General features: G+C 44.8%; 1 pseudogene; it reads right to left on the minus strand.

Moving 5' to 3' along the window:
• Positions 1-10,655: 10,655 nt before the first annotated feature.
• LOC136637867 (5S ribosomal RNA) lies at positions 10,656-10,777 on the minus strand (annotated as a pseudogene).
• Between the last annotated feature and the right edge of the window lie 13,336 nt (positions 10,778-24,113).

Below are 24,113 nucleotides of genomic sequence, written 5' to 3' on the forward strand. Positions count from 1 at the left end.
CACTGCCCCAGGCACTGCTGCCTCTAGTGACACCTCTGAGTGATAATGTGTGTCCCATCACCCCCTCCCAGTTCACCAGTTTCACTCTGCAGAGGTGCTTGAAAGGGGCAGTTCATCCAAGTGGCCCTGCTCATGTGACTGAATACAAATTTAATGTAGAAGTGCATAGTGCTAACATGGAGGGTATGAATAGACATCCCATTCCCCACAATGACCTGGATAGGGCCTGAGTGCAAGTCAAAAGGGAAGTAGAGGTGGGGAAAGGCTTATTATGGCCTAATGGGAGAATCTCTCTATATGCAGATACTCTATCCGTAACAAAAGTTATATCCCAAATATCGTAAATCAGACCTAAAACATAGTCACACGCCATTGCTCTTTGCATTATGCGGATTTCAGGAAACACAACAAATGAATATGTGTCCAAAATGCTGCCTCTTTCATCTCCCATTGCTAACCATTGGGTAAAAGTCCCACTTGGAGAAGCAGGAGTCAGATCACACCCAGGAAAAGAAACAGAAAGAATTCTAGACTCAAACAACTGCCAAAGAATGTGCTTTATTTTGAGATCAAAGCTGTATTAATAAGGGATTTCTTGATTATATTCTCTGCCCCAGTTACTTTAATGGCCAGCTCATATTTAAACTCACTGTAGCAAAAATTTCTTCATTTCGACTTCTGCAAATTCATGAAAATTTATGCTTCAGGAGGTTGGTTTCTTTTTTAAAAAAATCTCCATCGGTTCTTACTATTAAGTAAGGCACAGTTGCTTTTGCTTAGCCAGTTATGATCTTGCTTCTCCATCAAATGATCATAATAACCTAATTCCCTTTGGAGGTAAGCACCGTGAAGTATTGCAACCCGAATACAGTCTTTGCCTTTTCTGGAGCACAGGCTCACTTGCAGTCAAATTACGGATAATGGCAATTACTAAAAATACGAATCTGCATTCTTAAAATAATCAAACGTAACAAAAGCCTAGATGGCAATTCTGCCAGGCATTCATATAGCGGCCACCATTTTCTTCCTCCAATCTATATGTAAATCTTTCCGTCTTACTTACAATGATTGTAATATAATTATAAGCTCTGGCACCATATTTTTTTGGAGGATATTTTTGAAATATTATGAATAGCCCCATAATCACTATAAAATAAAGTGTGCAAATTGGTCGTTTGCTTTCAAAACTCATTATGAACTATTTATGATAATACATTGTAAACACTGTGTTTAATTTTTATAGGAACGCTCAATCTGTTAAAAAGCACATTTCCATATGAAAAACGTTTCACATGACTTCGTTTTCAACAAGTACATCCATTATTATGAGTAAAGAATGGGGGGGGGGGGGAGAAGAGCCAAACCATTCAATTTGAGTACTTCCATTGATTGACTCTCTCTTCTGTTCATTTGCATTATCCGTTTCACAGCAAATATTTGCATATAGTCAAAATTTGTTGATTGCCTGATGCACCATTCATGCACAATGTTGCTCTTCTCCAAGAGAAAAAGTGTGGATCTATGCATATGCAGGCTTTCTGGAACCTTAGGATGACGGGCATCAGTCCCATTCATCATGTTCATCATACAAAGCGCAAACCACCACCACCACCACCACCCCTGCAAAAAAAAAAAAAAAAGATTATCAGAATGGTAGCGTGGTTTGAGAGTTAGACCTCGAAGATCCAGGTTCAAATCCCCAGTCAGCTATGAAGCGTTCTGGGTGACTTTGAGTCAATCGCTCCTTCTCAGCCTCACCTACCTCACAGGGTTGTTGTGCAAACAAAAGGTCGGAACCATGTAGACCACCCTGAGCTCCTTGGAGGAAGGGTGGTATTCAAATGCGATAAATAAATACATAAATAAATAAGATCTGCCACTGATGGAGTTTAAACTGTTTGTCTGCAATGGGTGCCCCATGGGGCACCCTCCTTTCCTGGTCTCTGTAGCCTAGACTGTGGCAGCAGATAGAAACAATTAGTCCCCCACCCCAAATTCAGCTGCTAACCCAATTAAAAGGGAAAGTGGAGAGCAGGAAGGGGTATGTGCACACTAGCCACTAGGAATTACTCCCTTTGGACAATCTGCCTTCTTTAGGTAACTTCTCTGACAGCCTTGCTGAGTTGTACTTTTTGTTGTTTTTATCTTCTGCTGCTTGTTTTGTCATTGATTAGTTGATTTTAGTTGTCTATCATTTTGTTCTCTCTCTCTCTCTCTCTCTCTCTCTCTCTCTCTCTATCTCTCTCTCTCATGATGTTGCTGTTCATGATTTTACCTGTTCTCTCTGTTGTTACTCTGTAGCTGTTTGGAAGTCGTTCCCAAAGTATTAATTTATGCAAAGTTAATCCGGAAAGAAGGGTGGGGGGAATCCATAGCAGTACAAGAACATTTTGTTCTAAGTATTTTGAAGAATTTAGAGTTGTTCTTTTTTAAAAAGTAGACACTGCAAAATATTTTTTATCAAAAACATATGACCATTTTTAAAAGATTTATGGTAATAGAGACATTAGAATGTGCCTCAAAGTAGAATTCCAAAGATAATACACACGCTGGGCCTGTAACATCTACAGTATTCAATAGTTCTGGGTGGCTTGCTTTATATTTTGATTTAATTTTATGAATTGCACATCTAGATGAATTCTTTTCCTTAAAGTACTTTCCAAGACTAAGAAATGGTTTCAAGCAGGCGATTGGAAAGAATAAAATATAATTGTTAACATTGAGGGAAGTGGTTCAATAAATGGCCTGAGATATGATTATTAAACAAAAGTTTAAATTCCACTTATACTGAAAATATTTTCTTAGTACTTAACTATGTCTCTGGATAATAAAATTTGGTGCTTTTCTTTAGCAAACCACTCCTACAATGCTGGTTAACACACATACTCTGTATGAGTCCAAAGGCTAGGCCCAGTGAATACAATGAGTCTGCTCCCCCTAGAAAACATCTCAGGAGACACCTCCATGACTATACAGCTTCAGATAAGCAGAATACCTATGGAATCATTAGCATGCCTCAAAAGCTTGACATAAATTCCAGATAGAGAAACCTGGGATGGGGAAGTGATGGGGGGCAGGGAGAAGGGTAGATCAGGCCTGGTTGGGTGGTAGGTTCGGTGGCAGTGATGCATGCTGAATCCTGAACCCCTTTCTGTCCTGATCTGTCTTCCTGGATCAACTTGGTCTTGCACCAGCAATTAAGGCTCAGATACAAGTTGACCTATAGTGGCTTCTGCGGCTTACTCTGGGGCAAGGAAACTAATGTTCTCTTATCCCAAGGCGGACTCCTGTGGCCAGAAGTCCCCTGCAGGATACTGAGGATACCATGCTGGTGCCACTTCATTGCTGCACAAGGATATGATTGGGTTGCTAATTTGGTAACTTGGTTGTATAATGGAGTTGTAGTCAGTCACATTCTATGATAGGTTACCTGACCTACCTGTGGTTCATCTCTTCCCATTTGTGGCCTTCCCTGATCTCATAAGGGCCTTCAAACCCGACCGGAGCAGAACTCTGGTTAGGTTTGTTGGGTTACAGATGGCACAACCTGTGGGTTTGGAACCCAGGGGTATTCAAATCTGTGGGTACCAAATCCACCAATAATGAGGGCCATTATATAGCGGGTCCATGCAAATAAAGGAAGGCATAGTGATAACAGCTCAATACATTTATTCCATCTTCAGAACAGAACCTAGCAAAATACAAGGCAAACCCCTGGCTTTGTATAGCCTTTAACTCCGCCCAGACTTCCCATGATTGGTGCAATTGAAACCTTAGCTAGAGGGCCAATCGGATGCTAGGATTTCAATCCATCACCCGATTGGCCAGAACTTACATTAACTAGAGGGCCAATCGGATGGTAGGATTTCGATCCATCACCCGATTGGCCTGTCAGAAGTCTGGGCCAATCGGTTATGCAGGATTTCAATCCTGCATAACTTACATACATAACACCTCTCCCCCCCAAGTACAAGATTAACCAACATAGTCCTGTAAGTGGCAGGGCCGTACCCGCATTAGCAAAGAACAGCGCGGCATCAGTATCAGGATCTCTGGTTCCTCAGTCAGCTCTGGGGTTGGCACATCTATGGCAGAGGGACTCCCCATAGGTGCGCTGACATCAGGTGTCTCAGATAAGTCCAGGGAGGTCTCTGGTTCCTGCAGTATCACGTCTGGACTCTCCAGACTGTGGCAAGACCTGACGCTCTCCACCGGGGACTGGAATCAGTATGGTAGGTGCTGAGTCAGCAAGGCGGCGATGCATCTGGTCCACATGCTGGCGAAAGGTCCGGCCGTCCGAAATGGCCACCTCATATGAGACGTGGCCAGTGATTCTAATGACAGTTGCTGGGATCCACGCTGGACCATTCGCACAATTCCGTACACTGGGTCATTTGGGCTGAACCCACGCACACCCTCTTGTATCTCAGATATCGGTGGTCTTTCTGAAGTCCTGTCTGGGTGCAGCCGGTCCAGACGGGTTGTCAGGCGCCACCCCATAAGAAGTTCCGCTGGACTGCAGCCTGTGGCAGCGCATGGGGTGACTCGCTGGTTGAAAAGGAATGCTGCCAGCCGATGGTCCCATTCACCCTAGATGATGCGGGTGAGTGCTTCTTTTATGGTTCTCACCATGCGTTCAGCTTGACCATTCGTGGATGGATGGAAAGCAACTGATGTCACATGGTGGATCAAATACCTGCTGATGAACTCCTTGAATTCTGCTGATGTGAACTGGGCAGCGTTATCAGACACAATCGTATCAGGTAGGCCATGGGTAGCAAAGATCCTGCGGAGAGCCTTACAACTGCCCGGGATGTCATAGCTGCTACTGGGACAACTTCTAGTCATTTGGTGTAGGAGTCCACTAGAATGAAGAAATTCTATATGTAGTCGGAACCATGGGGTGCAAGTGGACTCCCACTGTTGTACGGGCGCTCTAGGTGCTTCTGGTTGAGACTCCTGGTGGGCTTGAGAGGGGTAACAATTGGAGTCTCCCAGAGTGTGTGCGGCACTGGCTCTAAGACCCCTTGAGCCACAAGGCGATCCAGTTCCTCATCTATCTTGGGCTTGAGTGCAAAGGGAACCCACCGTGCCTTCATGCGGATGGGCGTCACGGCCGGATCTAGGTGCAGAGAGACTAGGGGACCAGTGTAACAGCCAAGGTTCCCCTCAAAGACCTGGGCGAACTCTTGGCAGACTGCATCAAAGTCTAATTTGCTGATACTCTGGACCCCAATCACCTGGATGCCAGAGCATCAAACCATGCAAGGCCGAGGAGACTGGTGTGATGTCCCTTGGCAACCACCAGATTCAGGAGCCCATCAAAGTGTTTATAACGAACCTGAAACTTACCCGCATCCTGAACAGGGACACAGTTACCCTGAAAATCTGTAAACAAAAGTCCAATCGGCTCCTGGCTGGGACCCTTTCTAGGGTAAATGCGCCAAAAAGTCTCTGTAGAAATAATAGAGAGCGCTGATCCGGAGTCCATTTTCATTATGCAGGGAGACCCTTAACATAAGAACATAAGAACAGCCCCAATGGATCAGGCCATAGGCCCATCTAGTCCAGCTTCCTGTATCTCACAGCGCCCCACCAAATGCCCCAGGGAGCACACCAGATAACAAGAGACCTCATTCTGGTGCCCTCCCTTGCAGCTGGCATTCTGATGTAGCCCATTTCTAAAATCAGGAGGTTGCACATGCACATCATGGCTTGTAACCTGTATTGGATTTTTCCTCCAGAAACTTGTCCAATTCCCTTTTAAAGGCATCCAGGCCAGATGCCGTCACCACATCCTGTGGCAAGGAGTTCCACAGACCAACCACACGCTGAGTAAAGAAATATTTTCTTTTGTCTGTTCTAACTCTCCCAACACTCAATTTTAGTGGATGTCCCCTGGTCCCCTTGAATTTCTACTGTCTCCTGTATCTTTTCTTTGGCAACTGGACGCTTTGGATGGGGTGTTCTGAAGTAGTGTAGATCTCTTCCTGGCTGACAGATCCCTGAAGAACATTCTGGCTCCCACTCTGAGAAGGCTTACTGCGACAAGCGTGGGCAATATGGTCCCTCTTTCCACATCATGAAACCAAGTAACTCCGATGTTCATGTGGTTCCCCGAAGCTGACACAAGGGCCCAGGTTGGAGACATCGGAGGCGGATGACATCGGATGACGAAGCACAGACATGTAAGCTGGAACAGACTCACTGGCAGCCTGATCTCCTTGTAGAAGGCATGGCGGCGTGCAATACGGGACGGCTGGGGCAAGAAGTGATTCTGCAGGAGGCCCACAATATCCTTATTACTGGTATCCCTTAAATCTGCTGGTGCCACAAGATTCTGGGCAATTTCAAAAGTGGCAGAGTCACAGACGCTGAGCAAGGCGGCTCGCTTTACGGCATCATCTTTAACTGCATTGGCCTCCAGGAAGAATTCAAGATGTTCTGCGTAAGTGTCCCATAGCTTTGGGGACGCTGGATCGAATTCCCCAATGTGACCCTGGGTGGTCATGGTGGCAGCTCAACAGATGTATGGAAGCCGGTCTTCTTTCTTTGTCTGGGGTGACAATTCCCCAGTGATGAATCAGCTCTAAGTGGATCAGCCCTTGGTTCTAGCGTTGTCCAGCATGGAGGAATAGGATCCCATCCTTGTCACCAGTGTTATAAAGTGGGTCCATACAAATAAAGGAAGGCATAGAGATAACAGCTCAATACATTTATTCCATCTTCAGAACAGAACCTAGCAAAATACAAGGCAAACCCCAGGTTTTTTATAGCCTTTAACTCCGCTCAGACTTCCCATGATTGGTACAATTGAAACCTTAACTAGAGGGCCAATCGGATGGTAAGATTTCGATCCATCACCCAATTGGCCAGAACTTACACTAACTAGAGGGCCAATCGGATGGTAGAATTTCGATCCATCACCCGATTGGCCAGCCATAAGTCTAGGCCAATCAGTTATGCAGGATTTCAATCCTGCATAACTTACATACATAACAGGCCGACCTGTCTATCTCCCACATATTCATCCCATGCAGTCCTTTAACCTTTCCCAAGACCATGCATGTACATTATGTCCCCTTACTGGGCACATGGGCCTCCCATATCACTGAGTGAAGATCATGCACCTGGCCAAGGGCCCAGAACAGAGAGGGAAGGAAGGGGAAATTGAGCCCTACTCCAGATCTCCTGCCATGAATGCGTTTGTATGCTTGTAGAGAGTTAGATCATCCTCTTAAACTTAGTAGAATTTTCCAGAGGTTTGCTTTCTCTGAGTTTTCTTTTCAGTTCTGTTTCCCCCATTAGTGTATGTATTCATCTCTTGAATTCTGTGTTTCCAACTAGCCCATAGATCTTCACTCCAGTAATAATGCAAACTGCTGTAAACTGCTAAACAAAACTACACTGCGGGGATGTTACAGAGAGGAGGGGGGCGAAAAGGGGAACAAACAAGGCATCCGCTTGTTGACTGACTTTTATGGGGAGCTTGTGTCTGAGAGAACACACCTAATTAGCTTTGCACACTTCACGGGCAAAGCAACTCTGCAAACCAGCATTACCCCTTGTTTGATTTCCTTCTGTAAACTGTGACTAGCAAAGAATAATTGATAGGAACCACACACTCAGAGCTTTTGCACGTCAACTTTAGTCCCAGTCACCTGTAGCTATTTTTGACAAGTATATATCACAATAACAGATGGAGTCCTTGCATCGGGCAGAACAGAAACCAGTTGATTTTGCCACGTGGCGCCAACTGAGTTAATTGGCTGTTTACACGTTAGTGGATTCTACATAGCATCCAAGGGAGGAATATGATTTTATGCATTTGAATTAAAATGGAATTTCGGCTCCAGTTATCAAAGTGCTCTGCTGCCAACAGGGCAGGCCACTTCAGTTCGGCAAGGCTGCTAAGATAAGGATGGTGTTTTGATGGGTGAGATCACCTCTGCTGAGCTTACTAATGAAGGTTCCTATTGACTTATCTGGAAACTGGGCTACACCCAAGGGAGTGAGAACTTCACTCCAGTGGTGTTGCAGGTTTCCTTGTGATGCTCCATGTAGATATATATGCTATTAATTCTGTTCAACAAACCCTTACACTGAAGTCCATGTTAGCACAGACTACCACAGTGAGATTTGCGCAGGCATGGTGCTCTGTGCCATTAATGGTTCATTATACCCATATGACATAAACACTTTGACATAAGAATTCAAGTCATGAAAGAGCAGAGTTCCCTTTTAAAAGGACCACATGCTCCTCTGCCTTGTGCTGCAGCACTTGTGTTGACTTACCAGTCATCTTCCAGCTGACTTACCAGCCTCGACCGGCAGTGACCTGGGACAACAGGGAAGGAGCTGCTCAGGCAACCAGAAGTCCAACACAGCAGGGACAGAAAGCCCAAAGTCAACTGTCATGTCTACAAGTGGCCAATTGGGACATAATTTGGTTGTTCAGTTGACCTAGTTGTTGCCCCTCTACCCCCATACCCACGAGGGTATAGAAATCTCAAGGGAGGTCACATGAACACCCATTGTGTGTATGGCTTACAATGCTATTTTTAGGAGCTGGGTGGGCTCAGATAGGCTAAGCTCCTGTTCTTAGGCAGTGGCAGACCTCCCCAGCCCTGCAGCCCAGGCCAAAGGTCCAAGATGTCACCCCCTGCTTAATGCCACTGCCCCCCCCCCAATGTGCAAATCTACCCCTCCTTACTTAGCTAGAGTGCACTGTGCCTCGTGCAACTCCAGGATGTATCAGGGAAGCCACCTGAAGGTTCCCCGATGCTTCCCTGGAAACAGATTCCAACGCCTTTGGGAGCCTCAGAAAGGCTTCTGCGTGGTCCTAAAGATTCTCAAGTCTCCATGCCTGGGGCATTTGCCCCATCAAGGTAATGAGAAGTCCACTACTGCTCTTAGGAAGGAGACTACTGGCAGCTGGAAAGGAGGTGGGATCTGGTCTGAGGAGCCTCCCTCTTCCTACCCTGTAGCATTATCGCAAATGGAGCAAGGAGAGCCCACAGAGCCAATGGACCAGGAGTTGTTCAACAGCCTCCAGTAGCCATATTTTGTTCCTGGCCTGTTTGCATGTAGGAAGTTTACAAGAGCTGAGCCTAATCTCACACTCTTTTGAGTTGCTTCTGTCCACATTTTCAGAAAGCATGCAAGATACTTCTTGAATGTTACATGTTACGTGTCTTCCTTGACCAGGTTCATCATTGTGAGGGAGGGTGCTATGTATGTAAGTTATGCAGGACTGAAATCCTGCATAACTGATTGGCCCAGGCTTATGGCTGGCCAATTGGGTGATGGATCGAAATCCTACCATTTGATTGGCCCTCTAGTTAAGGTTTCAACTGCACCAATCATGGGGAGTCTGGGCGGAGCTAAAGGCTATAAAAACCAGGGGTGTTTGCCTTGTGTTTCATTGCCAGGTTCTGTTCTGAAGATGGAATGAACATATTGAGCTATTATCTCTATGCCTTCCTTTATTTGCATGGACCTTCTATATAACAGGAGGGGAGAGATCTGTTTGTACCTAGGTGTGTAAACTGTGCACAGTGTGCAGGGAGGTCAGCATTCTACACTTAAAGACTACCAATGGAGAACAGTTAATATATTGATTGGATTACCATTGCTAATACTTCTTTCTTCTGAGAACAGGAAACCTTTGCTTCACATCCAAGCCCTATTCAGACTTGGCGTCTCCATGACTAAAGAATGCCTGGCAAGTGCCGCCACTGCTGCACTACATAGTTCCACCCTTACCCCTCATAGTGTTTGTCTGCATAGACAAATGCTGTATCTCATGAGCAGGGTCGGCCTTAGGAGCTGTGGGACCCAATTGGAAACACTTTTGCGGGGCCCCCTCTAATTTTGCAGAGCCCCCACTGCTAATATTTTTTAGCTGTTAGCTTGAATGGAGCCAAGTCAAGGAAAAAAAAAAAATGTTACTTCTGTGCCGGTGGATAGGACTCCTGTACCTTTAGTGGTACAGTGTGCACCCAGCCCCCAACACTTCTTGCCTGTTGCTGCCCCTTCTGTAGCAGCCTGCTGCTGAGCGAGATGGGGAGAGGGTGGTGCTGGGAGCTGTGAGGGTGGGGAAAGAGCAAGGTGCCCATGCTGCCACCTGCATGGCACCAATTTAAGAACGTAAGAACATAAGAACAGCCCCACTGGATCAGGCCATAGGCCCATCTAGTCCAGCTTCCTGTATCTCACAGCGGCCCACCAAATGCCCCAGGGAGCACAGGCCAAATGGAAGCAACGGTGGGTGGGAGCTGCTTCTGAAGTGTCCCAATTTCAGGCCAGTTGGAAGTAGCAGTGGCTGGAAGGGCAGTGCAGGGCTCCCACCATGCACGGAGCCCATTTGGGTGAAATTGCCCCAATTGCCTAAAAGCTGACCCTGCTCTTGAGAGATTGTCTCTATGATTCAGGAGATCAAGTGCTCAGCATTCTGAATCACGGGGAGGCATCTGGCTATGGTGCTGAAGGCAGGGGGTGGATCTACTGAATCATTGGGGGGGGGCTTTCCAGTGCACTCACAGCCACTCTCTCACTCTGGTGAGTCTGTGGTTATGTAACATCTGAACAGAGCTCTACTTAATCACTAAAAAAAAAATGGTTCGCAACCTTCAGTCTCGAAAGACTATGGTATAAGCCTACAGCACCTGGTATTCCCAGGCGGTCTCCCATCCAAGTACTAACCGGGCCTGACCCTGCTTAGCTTCTGAAATCAGACAAGATCAGGCATGTGCAGGGTAATAGTATGTCCCTTTTGAAATTTTTGCAGCACAGCTGACTGAGTTATATAAACTGCTTCTGAAGTGATAGAATATGTCTTAATTTTTAAGGAACTGCTTTTGACATTTGGCTAGATCACTTTCTTCTACACTTTCAGAAATCTCCCATAACCAAAAGTTCAGAGTTCTTATATCTAACTCAGCAGAATATAAGAAGATCCCCGCTGGATCAGGCCGAAGGCCCATCTTGTCCAGCTTCCTGTATCTCATCAGATGCCTCGGGGAGCACACACTAAGACTGCAAGACACTTGCATCTCTGTACCACATCTCTGCATCTAGCATTCTATTTACGTCACATTCCTCAGCGAATACACTATATTGCAATTGGGTTGTGCTACTTTTATTAAAACACAGTGACCAATTTTTAATGCATGAAATCTACTGAATATACCTTCCCTCCCTGAAAAACCTTTACTCTGGTTCTCTTCCAGTTGTACTCAAATATCCTTGTTTTTTGTTCTATAGGTTATGCATTTCAATATTCGACCAATTATTCCTGCTTTCTAATACCATTGGCTTCAAATCCTGGTTATTTTCACATTGTTCTATCTCTCGAAATTCAGTGGTTACATCTGATAACTGAGTGGTGACTCTCCACTTATAAGTTAATTATAACAGTAATATATTAATGTTAAGGAGATTAAAGTCCAATAAAGAGACAAAAATAGCCAACCATATCAAGAAATGAAGGCAGACATAATATTTATGCAAAAGATACCTATTAGAAGGACAGACAAAAGATTATATATATATATATATATATATATATATATATATATATATATATATATATATATATATAAGATATAAGATATATAGGGGTAATGTATATGTAGGAAGAGCCCCAAAGAAAACAAAAGGTACATTGATTGGAAGAGCTTAGATTTTGTAGTTTACTGAACAAGGAAAGACCCTGAAGGAAGATAAGATATATTTTCAACAGAGGCTATTTTACTGAAGGAAAACATACCTAAATGCTAGTTTATCTGCCAAATGGATCTCAGAGCGCTTTATTCAGACAATTTATGGAAACAGATTATTTTGCAGGTGAATTGATTAGGAGATCTGGATGGGATAATGACAGAAGAGGGCTCAATTGGGGTCTTCATGGAGACTTCCTCAATTCCTTATAAAATGGTTTGAAAATACCATTGTTGATATTTGAAGGCAGGAAAATGAGACTAGGAGAGATTTTGGGTTTTAATCTGTACCACTGTGCTCATATTCCGGCACTGATTGACACTCCAAGGAAAGTAACATCTCAAATTATAAGCAGCACAAATACTTTGTGCTTGCTCTCCTTAGAACTGGTTGGCAAGACACAAGAAGAAAAGGAGTACTATAGTCATGTGACAATAAAATTCAATGCTTCTCCAAAAAAAGACTTGCTTTTTTTTTCTTAACTTTCACCTGTTTTTGGTTATGGTTGGCTGCTGGAGTTCATATTTATTTCCTTTGGTTTGTTGAGCTGTTTTTAATTCTGATTTTTAAAATGGATTTTGATATTATTTTTGTTGTTCAGTTACCCATATGCCTTGAATTCATACGGGGCAAAGAGTTGTATATGCATCTCTTTAATAAATATATAAATGACTAACAATCCAATCCTATCAGCTCTGGCAGGCAGTGAAATATACTATATTCTGCTGCTAGGCAATCCAATCCTGAGCTGCCAAGGGGGCCCAGGTTCGGTGGCACCGAGAAGGGCCGCCGCCGGATCCTACACTTCCTGGGCTACTGTGGGAGGCCCCTCAAAACAAGGGGACTTTCATCCCCTTCTCCCAGGTAAGGTAAGCAGCCCTGCAATGGGGCTACTCACTTTACCGCTGACCAAAAGGTCGGCGGTAAGGTAAAGGCACTTGTGTAGGGCGCGCAGCCCTACATGAGTGCCTTGGATCCTGCGGAGCAGAGTGGAGCTCTGCAGACCAGCCTCCCATCCCTCCCATCCCTCCCCCAGGCACGCCTCCAGGCCACACCCCTCCCCACATCACACCTCCCCATCACACCTCCCCCGCCCTTTCTCCCCCCCTGCTGGCCTTCCCCCTCCCCAGAATGCCTCCTCCCTGCCCCCACCCGCACCCCCGCCTACCATGCCACGGCTCAGTGGTCTGGGAGACCACCAAGCCGCAGAAGCTGGGTGACCGCCCTGTGCTAGTCCTGCACTGGCCGGCGCTGAGCAAACATGGGCAGGAGCCCAGCGGTGAGCGGACCCGTGCCGCCGAGCACAGGATTGGGCTCACAGAGACTGCTAAAAAGCAGTCATAAAGCAGGTTGGCAGCTTTCGCAGTCAAAAAGCAGCATGGCAGTCAAAAAGCTCTGCTGAGATGCCGGCAAGAAGGCCAGAGCTTTCCTGCCCAAATTGTCAGTTCTGCAGCTGCCCACTGAACCAAGTAAGACAGCAGAAGAGGCAGAATGGGTTGGGAGGGGGGCAAAACAAGGCAGGGAGGGGGGCATGACAAAGGGGCATGGAGACTGAGAGAGGGGTTGGTTCCAGTGGCAATGGTGCATGCCAGATCCTATCCCCCATTTTTCCTGCCTCCCTGCCCCATTTATCTCCTTGGTCTTATGCTAATGAAATTGCTAGCAGAGTTCCAAGGAGACCCATTGCAAGTTGGGATGCTTATGGAGGTCTAAGGGGATTTAAATTCCCTTTCCCCAATGAAGCCTCCCGATCTGACTTCCACACCACTGGATACAGTACATCCATTTTTGGATAGCCAAGCTGCACCAGCAGGGGAGGGGGCGAGGTTAGGATTGGACTGCAGGCTGTGCAGCATGGCCTTTCCCAGTTTGAAGAGACACTTGGCCAGCAGTCTGAGGCAAAGAGGCAAAGAAGGAAGGCCCATAGCCAGGGAGACAGGCCAGGGACAGACTGCACTTGCTCCCGGTGTGGAAGGGATTGTCACTCCCGGATTGGCCTTTTCAGCCACACTAGACGCTGTGCCAGAACCACCTTTCAGAGCGCGATACCTTAGTCTTTCGAGACTGAAGGTTGCCAATACAATAATAATAGGAGCAATAAGCATTTGGACAGCACTTTAGGAGCACACAAATAATTTCACAGGCATCTCCTTTGATCTATTTCTTACAGTGACCTTGTATGTGAAGTAAAAATTGTTCCCGTTTTGCAGCTGAGCTGAGAGGGAGTGGCTTGCACCAAGCCTAATCTTATGAGTGTATGGCAGAAGTGAGTTAAAGACAGGGAATCTTGAGTTGCAGCTTTTAGCCTCCATGCTACACCAGATTGTATATCTTAGTATATGTAAAGAGCAGTTCCCCATAGGTCCACTTATTAGGGGCAATCATTAACATGAAATAGACTGTTATTTTTCTTCCAGAAATTTAACATTTGGGGAAAAGTTCCTTCTCAACCCCCACAAAATGCACCTTGCCTTTCTTTGCCCCCCCCCCATGTTTTTCTTGTGCCATCACCGCACATAAAACATAATCATAAAGGGGCATGTTTTAATCCCAATAGCCAAGCAAATTTGCCTAGAGAATGTGAATAAACTGCTGACCAACTCCAGGGACACTCGAGAGGTGCTTTTAGAAAAGGTTAAGCAGGCATTGAAAATCATTGCAAGCACACCACTTCCATCTTTGATGACTTCTCAGACTCTGAGAAATGCCAGGAGGGGGAAGATAATATGAAAAAAAGGAATATCAAGGCCACACTGACATTTCAAGTGGCTTGTTCCTCCTCCTTCTCTCTCCTCCTGTCGTACTGCTATTTTGCTGTATACCAATATACCCCAGGAGCAAAAGGTTCTTTTTTTTTTTTTTTTTTGTTACACTTGTCAGTGGATGAGTTTCAAGAAGTCTTATGGCTAATCTAACTCTCCTTCTTGTCTCATAATAAAATAACTCCTGGCTAGCCAGTCCAAGATTTCATCTATAAATGATGGAATAATTTGGGTTACTACAGGCCAGCCTGGAGGATGACGAGGGTAAGTATTCTATAGAGGAGGCCAGATTGAGGTGTCCAATATGTCCAACAGTAGTCTACATGCTGACTTTTCCTGGCTTTTATCTGCACATTTTCACGTGTATTGTGGTGAAACAGGCAAAAAAAATGTGTTTTGACATTTCCTTGGTCTTTGAACATCTCCGTTCTGCACCGCTGCACCTATATAACATCATAAGAAAATGACTTGGTTGGTCAAACCAGTTGCATTCTGCTTTCCCATAGTATAGTTTTAATGGTTATTTTATTTTTTGAAGTGCAGGGTTTTTATTTGCTGAAAGGCTCTATTCTCAGATACAAAAACAGACCAGAGTGTTGGAGGGCTCCAGTATACTTCTATCCTATCCCTTTCACTTTGTTCCTTCACCTCTACAATTCTAGTTTTGTTTACCTCCCTTATTCCCTTGGATAACTTTATCTTCCCCCCAACATTCTCTCTCTCTCTCTCTCTCTCTCTCTCTCTCTCTCTCTCTCTCTCTGCTTTCTAACACAAAGAGGAATGGGGATAGCATTCAGTATAGTAGTCCCTCAATATGGCAGCATCTGTGATGAATGCCTTCTTTTCCCTTGTCCATTTTTGCCTGTTTTCCATATCTCTGGACACTTCTGCACCCCCTCCCCCAAAGTATCCCCAAAGATGGGATGGAGCGGTCACTTGGGTTCTTCCACAACTCCAATCAGGTAATTCTATGACACCATTAAAACTAGGTTACTGAAGTCCAAGCACAGGGATGCTCATGTGTGATTCTGCCAGGTTTACCATGAAATTGTAAATTTGTTTGAAGAAGGCATACCCACTTACTCTTGTGTAAGTGCAGAGACTGGGATTACTGGGACCTCGTAATGCCTTAAAAGCATTAAAAATATCACTTCCGGTTTCATGGAGAAACCAGAAGTCACATTTTTTGCCTTCTTAGGCTCTGTCTTACCCCTGGGGGCTGGGGATAAGAATAGGCCCTCAGTTTGGCTGTACTTGTCATAAGAGGCGACTAAACAGCCACCGGGTAGATGGGACTGGTCAGCCTGGGAAGGCAGCTCATCTGAGAGAAGGAAAACTCTGATCCCAAACCTCCACTGCCTTGTGGCTACATCCAGTTATGGAAAAGGCTTCAGGAGTCAACCTCGAGGCAAAATCCGGAGCCAGAGTCCCTGAGGCAGTTCATGGCTGAACACAGTCACGTTCTGGCAACTCCTGCGATGCTGCTGGAACCAACCGTATTGGCTTCTGCCTTTCCATTGGACCATTTCAGCGACGTGGAGAGGGGGGATTTGCTGCATGGGTAACAGCCTATCCTCCATACCTACTTTACCCAGGCTTCGCGCACTGGAGAGGACACTCTGTTCCAGAACCACCATTCAGAGCGTGACACCATAGTCTTCCAAGACTGAAGGATGCCAACATAGGCTCTGTCTGAGCCTGGTAGAGGCTGCAGATGGATGGCTCAGAGGACCTTCCGGAGGCGAGAAACCTCCAGAGGGGGTGTGTGCAGGGGAGCTCCTTGGGCCCAATCCATGAATAAGTGAATCCACAGGTATGGGATCCATGGATACGCCTCCCCCCCATAATCTAAATAGCTCATAAGAACATAAGAACAGCCCCACTGGATCAGGCCATAGGCCCATCTGGTCCAGCTTCCTGTATCTCACAGCGGCCCACCAAATGCCCCAGGGAGCACACCAGATAACAAGAGACCTCATCCTGGTGCCCTCCCTTGCATCTGGCATTCTGACATAGCCCATTTCTAAAATCAGGGCTTTATTAGTAAGTAGACTTGTTTAGAGAATAAATTCTATTTTGTTCACACTCTTCAAGCCACCCTGCTAACTTCATCAGTTTAGTGGAGGTTTATGTGCTTTGTTCTTGAGTAGCTTCCCAACTATCTCTGCTTGGCATTACTAGTTATTTGCAGCCCAATCAAAATTGAATCCTCCACCAGCAGATTGAGCGCTCTACAGGAGGACCACCAACAGACTCAGGACGGTAAGTCCAATGGCAGTTGGAGCAGGGGGGTGAACAAAACAGGAAGGGGAGATGGTGGAAAGGGGAGGAGATGGGGCAGGGAGGGGTTGAGCAAGGCCAGGAAAGGAGTGATATTGACAGCAGCAGCACCGCAACTATTTTATTCACATTCCCGGCTTTGATTTCCAGGGTCCGAGTGGTGTCACTATGGGGTACAGGGTTTGTTGACATCACTACCGGCCAAAATTGTGAAATTTTGGTATTTTTGAATAACACAATCATGTCATATATCATTTGATGAATAATGTCATGCAGAACACAATGAAACAGCTATTGAAATATATGTATTCTATCAAACATTGTGACCAGATAACCAGAAAAGGAAACACAACTGCCTTATGTAACAAAAAGTGGGGTGATATCAACCGTCGTGATGCCGTTGAATTTAGGTTGTGCATGTGATATTGTAATTTATTCTGTATGGTCTGGTATGGGAGAAGGTCCATCATGGGGGTGACACAATGAGTTCTCAAATTGGGTGATGCGATCCCTAGTGATGCTTCTGAGTCTACTCAGACTTATGCCAGCAAAGTAGCCAATGCAGGTTCAAGTAGACCCATCAGATGGCAGAGGCTTACCACTAGGCAATGGAACAACTGTTCCCTAAACTGGAGAAGACCTCAGGGCCTGAAACTCCCCTATACTGCATACTCTGTTGGCCCAGCTGGATCGCAGTGTAGAGTTAAGGAGAATTGGGCTGTTAATCAGTTAACAGTTAACAGTTTCAGTACCTTTATTGGCATACAATTACAACACATTGAGAACATTCATACATAAAAAGCTAAGGGAAGCCAAATAAAAATAAATAAATAAATAAATAAAAGCATAGCAGACTACAGACATAGCAGACTACAAATTGGTCACCACAATTTGTGAAATAAATTTAGCTATCTGAAAAACAATGTCTGAATCAGTGGTGGTTAGTAAGAATTGCAATATAGCAAAATCCTCAGCAAGGGAGTTACGGTGAAATTGAAGAGCTAGACATTTCCTTCTGGCCTCATTATGAAGCGGACAGTGAAAAAGAAGGTAGTCTAACGTTTCTACAGCTCGCTGAGGACAGGGACAGATTCTTTCCTGAAAAGGGATGCCATTAAATCTACCCCAAAGAACAGAAGATGGCATAGAATTACTACAGGCCATAGAAAAGGCCCTTCTAATTTTTGGGCATTCCAAAATATAAAGATAGTTGGGAATTTCGCCTACTTTAACCGGTAAGTGATAGGATAAAGGTGAACAAGTTTTGTTGGCAGCAAATAAAATATTGGAAGAATGAATGTCCAAGAGTCTCCCTTTAATGAGCCTGAAAGCCTCGGCTTGTGACAGATGACCAAGTAAGTCAGGCTCAACTCCCAATTGTTTTATTTTTGCACTCCAAGGTTTATCAGAGAAGTAAGGGGTCATCAAGGCGGTGATATAGGAGAGTGTTAGGGTCAGTATTGTAGAGAATTTTGAGCCAAAATTTAATCGCTCTAATCCACGCCAGTGTTTCAAGTTGGATTTGGCCTGATTCAATACAGAGCACTTCATGAGACACACACCGGGGCAAACCCAGTGTGCTTCTTAAGAAAGCTGTTAATCAGTAAAAGATCTTGGGCCAAACTTCTTGTCAATGTGGCCAACCAGATGCCTTCCTCAGACTGCCTTTCTCCAGGATTCTAAATTAAAGCTCATTCAGCAACATTGCCAATTTGCAAGGATTGTGAAAAGTCTGTGTGTGTGGGGGGGGGGGGGGAGTTGTGTGTTGCAGACTTTTTTTTCTTTCTCCAAATGTGAATACTCCTATGCAGAACACTTTCCAATTCATGTAGTTTCACTAATAAACCAGCTGTCCTGTGAATAATTCCTTGGGGCCTAATATGCAAATATTGATGGTTCCAATGATCACTGAACCCTGGTTCTCTCTAATAGCATCTACCTTCATTAGCTTCTATTATCTCTGTACAAAATCAGGTTTTGGCTATGAAATCGGATGTGCAGAATGCAGTCACGTATCTTAATGGCCTGCCTTTCAATAAATTGAATTTAATCTTTTTTTTTTAACACTGCAATGATTCTTTAAAAGGGCCAGAAGATAATAGGACCTTGGCAATAGAACATTTCATGATCACTTCCAGCCATTGAAACCTAATGTACTGGCTAATTGGTCCCTTGAAGCATACCCACCTAATCTCTGGTGCATGATTAGCACATCCCATCATAAATATCCCTCGACTGGTTCGCTTGCCACAGGAAATGGAAAAAAAATGAGTGCAATAGCTACGATCAAAACCAGGGAAACAAATAATACCATCATAACATAATGTGAAAAGTTGAAAAAGCATCACTTCACACATGCATCTAAAACAAACTGCCTGACCCCCCCCCCCCAAACGGGTGGATTTGCAGGTAAGAAACTGTAAGTGCTTAGCATTTACAAAGGCAAACTTCAAGTATTGTCCAATAGCTGTCTCTTTGATAGCTTTCAGTTCCTTTTGATCTTCTGCTCTGCAGCCTGAATGATGGTCTTTGTGCTGCAATAAACTGGCCGTCTCCTTCCTCCATTCCTCCACTGCATGGGAATCTCTTTGCACTCTTTTCTTTACCAAGGTAAAATGATTATAAACAAGTAATTGAAAGTAATGGGAAAACCTGGCCGTTACCTTCCAGTGTAAGTTTGCTGCCACCTATAGGTGGCTTTTCTTGTTTGCAGGTGTAAGCTGCAGTGAAGTGCCAGGCAAGTCACGAAAGGAAGTTGAAGGAAGTTGCCAACCATGAAGCAATTCTAATTGCAAAGCCTGACTCAATAATAAAAATCACAATAAAATTCAGTTGTGACCCTAGAGCTTTTTAAAATTAAATGGCCAGGGATGTGATAATAAACATTGCTTCATGTTTACCCAAGGATGTATGCTTTAGGCTGCACAAAACCAGCAAGTCTCATTCTTTAGTTTGCAGGTTGCTGGAACACTGGAAGCATTTTGCCATATGCAAATATCGCAATGAATCACAGTGACGGAGACCATTTCAACTATCCATATGCAGTTCTCAATCATGTTCAGGAAATTCACCTCCCCCCCCCCCCCCGGTTGTCCAACGATATGATGTTTAGGAACACCAACACAGGTTCCACGGATTTTGTTCAGGGCCTCAATGAAACAGCACATTCTGCAGGCACACAGGAAGATGCATCGGGTCAGAACTTGCCCTTGCATCCCACGAAGGCAGCAATTCCCACGGCCAGAATTGTAGCTGCAGGCTGAGTGCCAGCATTTAGAATGCGAACTTGAAGCTGCTCTATTCAGTGGCATATCTAGGGCAAGTGCCACCTGGGGCAATGATGTACAACACTGATGTCACCTCTGGGGTTAGAGGGTGCAGCAACAGCTTTGTAATTTGCAGGCTGCCTGCCATTCCTTCAGAGCAGCTTAGAGGTTTGCTGTGGCTCGAGGACCCCCAAATTTCTGAAATTGACATGACCATCTGTGTGGAGATTGCATGGGCAAACAAGCTGAAAATGAAAACATAAGAAAAGTCCTGCTAGATCAGCTAAAGTTCCCCCCACCCCCAGTTCTGCATCCTGTTTCCCCCAGTGACCCACTAGCTGCCTCTGGAAAGCCAAGAGAGAAAGTCACACATCTGCTTATACGTGTGTGTTTTTAGGACACGTGTGTTTTTAGCCTCCAAGCATGAAGTCAAGCTTAGCACTCCCATTCTTTTGTTCCTCCTTATTTTCAAGAAGTTTGAGACAGCTGCCTGCCTGGCTGGCTCCTCCATCTGACCTGGGGTTTCATGCCTTCTCATACCCAGGGCAGCATCTGCTAAAATAGTCCCCCTGATATCAAAGGCCCCAAGCAACAGAGTGTGGAAACTGTTCCTTCCTCGACATATTTCCGGATCATGGATTTCGACGTGGATGAAAGTCTCGCTGGGATACCTGTATAAAGATGGTAATACTGTGCATTGTCGCTTCAGGGCTCGAATGTGTTTCCACATTTGCTGCCCCCAGCCCTTTCCATATATTTTCATACCAATGTCAGAACAACACTGCGCAGCAGCTTAAATGCAAATCCATTTGGGGGTGGCTATGATCCATCCATCTAAATTCATTCTCATTGCATACAAATGAGTCAGATTCAACCGAGTGCCTTGTCCTCTTAGAGACATCCAATTTTTTCCCCCCAGTCAATTATTTCCCTTGAATAATAAATGTGAGTGAGGAGGTTAATAGTTGCATGGGAACTGAGCACCTGAGACAATTGGTTCCTATGGCAACCCAATCCACTTATTAATATTTTTAACTTCCTCCTCCTCCCCTCGATCTTTTTCCCTCACAGTGTAGATGGATGGATGAATTATGAGACAGGCTGAAAATACTTCCTGTATAATTCCTTACAGCCAGAAACCTCAAATAGGACACAAGAAGGCCATAAATAATGGACGATTTTCATCACCTAAAACCTAGTGTGGCTCCAGAAAGTGGACAATTCCTCGTATTGGTTTAGAAAAGCCTAGCATTCAGTAAAAACCTGAATGGCTGGTAAGAATCAGGGTGGTAAGAATCAGGGTTAAGAATCATAAGTGGTATTTACTTTGCTTTAAAATTTGGTGTAGCCATGAGGGCTCAGGAGGTGAAAAACAGTTTTTTCACCCCCTGAGCTCTTCATGGCTACGCCAAATTTTAAAGCAAAGAAATCATTGCTAAGTATTACTTGTTTTATCCTGGTTCTTACGCCCTGATCACATCTACTAGGAACTCAAATTGACCAGCTTGAAGCAACCATTTCTCAACTCCGAAGACTCCTAATCCATTGGCTCATCTGGAGGCTGTAAGTGTTCCTTGTAGAGATCCTACCATCCAACGAGAAGAGGTGGAGGCTCCACTGAGCTGGTGTGGGACCAAATGGACAAGAGCGTAAGCTGTGAGCCAGGAAATTTCCACTTCAGATCTCAATTCATACACCACTATCTTAACTTTGCCTTCTTCCCGTGGCTGTAACAGGTTGATGGGGGCCTTGGAACAAGGGCCTGTAGTGGATTCTCCATGAAACTCTTCATGGTGCACTGCCACTGAGATACCAGGAGTCAGCCCAGCCACCTAGGGCCTGTGATGGATGTGGCCCTCAGCCACAGTCCAACCTGTCTGACCCCTGATGCCACACTTGCCCTTTCTCATGGACAATGACTGCACAGAGCCATTCGAAGGATAAACGGAGCCCTTCCAATATGCAGTTTCATAGGCATATTGTTAAGAGGTGGTAAGTAAAGAAATAATAAATGCATACATAAAAACAGAGAAACATCAGATTTTCTTTCTTTCTTTTCCATGGGGCCCTTAGGCAGAAACAGAAACGTCTGGAGAAAAGGACACCTTGTGCTGTGCCAGAGGGGCTTGCTTGTATGCATTAGTAATTCTAAACCAGAAATGCTCATTCCCGCAATGAGAACCTTCACTGGTTCAATCATGCAGCTAATGCCTGATAATGTTAAGGGAGGATATACTGTGCAGTACCCAATCTGTTGAGGTAAAGTCCCCCTCTCATTGGAGATATAGTTCTGTGTCCCTGTCTGGAAGGTTTTTGTGGGAGAGTTTGGAAGGCTTTATTTTTAGGGCTCAGACATTCTCTTCCAGTCTTACCTACCTCACAGGGTTGTTGTGAGAATAAAATGGCGGAAGTTGTGAGAATCTGATACTCTGCTGGAAGGAAGGCTGGATCAAATGTGTTGCAATCGTTACCAGCCAATATACTGTTTACCCAGGAAAGGACTATGCCTATAAAAACGCAGACTGTTTGTAGTCCTGGAGCATAGTTTTCCTGACACGAGTGGCATGACCAGTGGCATAGCTAATGATCGTATAGCCCAGTGCCAAGCTCAAAATGTTGCCCCGGAAGTGATGTCACAACAGGAAGTGACGTCACGCCCAGGCTTTTTAAAAAGTGAAAATTGGAACCCACCTGCTCCCCACAGCAGCTCACCACCCACTGGCTCTGCTGCCTCTCCCCAGTCAGTGGCATAGCTAAGGCATCTATCTGCTGCCTGTGGTCAAAGAAGATTTTGTAGCTCGCCCTCCATGACAAAATCAAATTTAATTAATTAAGTAAATAAATAAAAAGTTATTGGCTCCATGCTGTTTCATAATAACATCTTATTGGCACTCAGAACAATCAGTCTCATAGGTCAGTTTGGAGTTAAGCAAATCCACTTTTTGTTCCATAAGGCAGTTGTGTTTTCATCTTCTGGTTAATTGGCCATAACATTTGATAGAATACAGGTATTCCAGTGTGGTTTGTTTCATTGCATTCCGCATTACATTACCTTTCCAATGATATATAACATGATGGTATTATTCATACATACCAAGATTTTCACAATTTTGGTCACTAGTGTCAAACTCAGTTTGTTGCCCCCCTAAAGCTTGATGCCTGGTGCAACTGCTACCCTCTGCACCCCCTTAGCTACACCACTGGGCATGACTTCCATGGATCGTGGGCATCTATGCAGCCTGGTACCTCCATTTGTGGTTACTCCAGGAGCGTCAGACTAGCAACCAGTGAAGCACTGGAGCAGACATCCTCATGGGATAAGATTTCAATGTGACTTCATTGTGACCAGCATCATGTTGCTTAAGTAAAACACATCATTATCTGTTCGAAAGGAGCTACAAAAACACACTGACAACTTGAACTGAAACCTATGATTAACTCTGCATTAAAAATACTACAACAAACAAAGCCCAAAGAGAGTACCCAGCTCTATCTGAGTGACAATTGTACTATCTTTTTTGAACCATCATTTTGAGAAACCAGACTAGTAGTCTCCTATTGTTGGTTGGTTGCACAGAGTGTTTTTTTTTTTTTCTTATTTCAGTATTGAGAGTCATTGACTGCCTCCCCCCTCACCACTTCAGCCTCAACAAGTCTGACACTAGTGATACTGTCATCACGCCTGAACTGCATGAATGTACAATGCATCAGGTCATTCCTTTTCCCTTCAGCAGCAGCTATTTGCTTCTTCTCGTCTGGTTTGATTTGGGGGTTTCTAGTAAGTCAGACAAGCGACTATTATTTAACATTGCTCAGAACCTAGTACCAAGATGGCACGAAGCTCTACAGCAACATAGCTGTAATTTTCTGAAATATAATTTTACAAAATGCTCTCTCACAAAAGTGGGGGGGGGGAGAAGATTATTGGGGGCATCCCCCAAGAACCCTTGCACTTACGGAGAGAAGATGATCAGAAAAAAAGTGGGCTACAAGTGATTGTTCCGACTGTACAATGGCCCTTCCCACACACTGCGGTGAAAGACTGGACTTCCAGCTTCCATTGCAGGGATGACATGATCTTCCA

The sequence above is a fragment of the Tiliqua scincoides genome, chromosome 1 (genome assembly GCF_035046505.1).
Source record: "Tiliqua scincoides isolate rTilSci1 chromosome 1, rTilSci1.hap2, whole genome shotgun sequence".
Lineage (NCBI taxonomy): Eukaryota > Metazoa > Chordata > Lepidosauria > Squamata > Scincidae > Tiliqua > Tiliqua scincoides.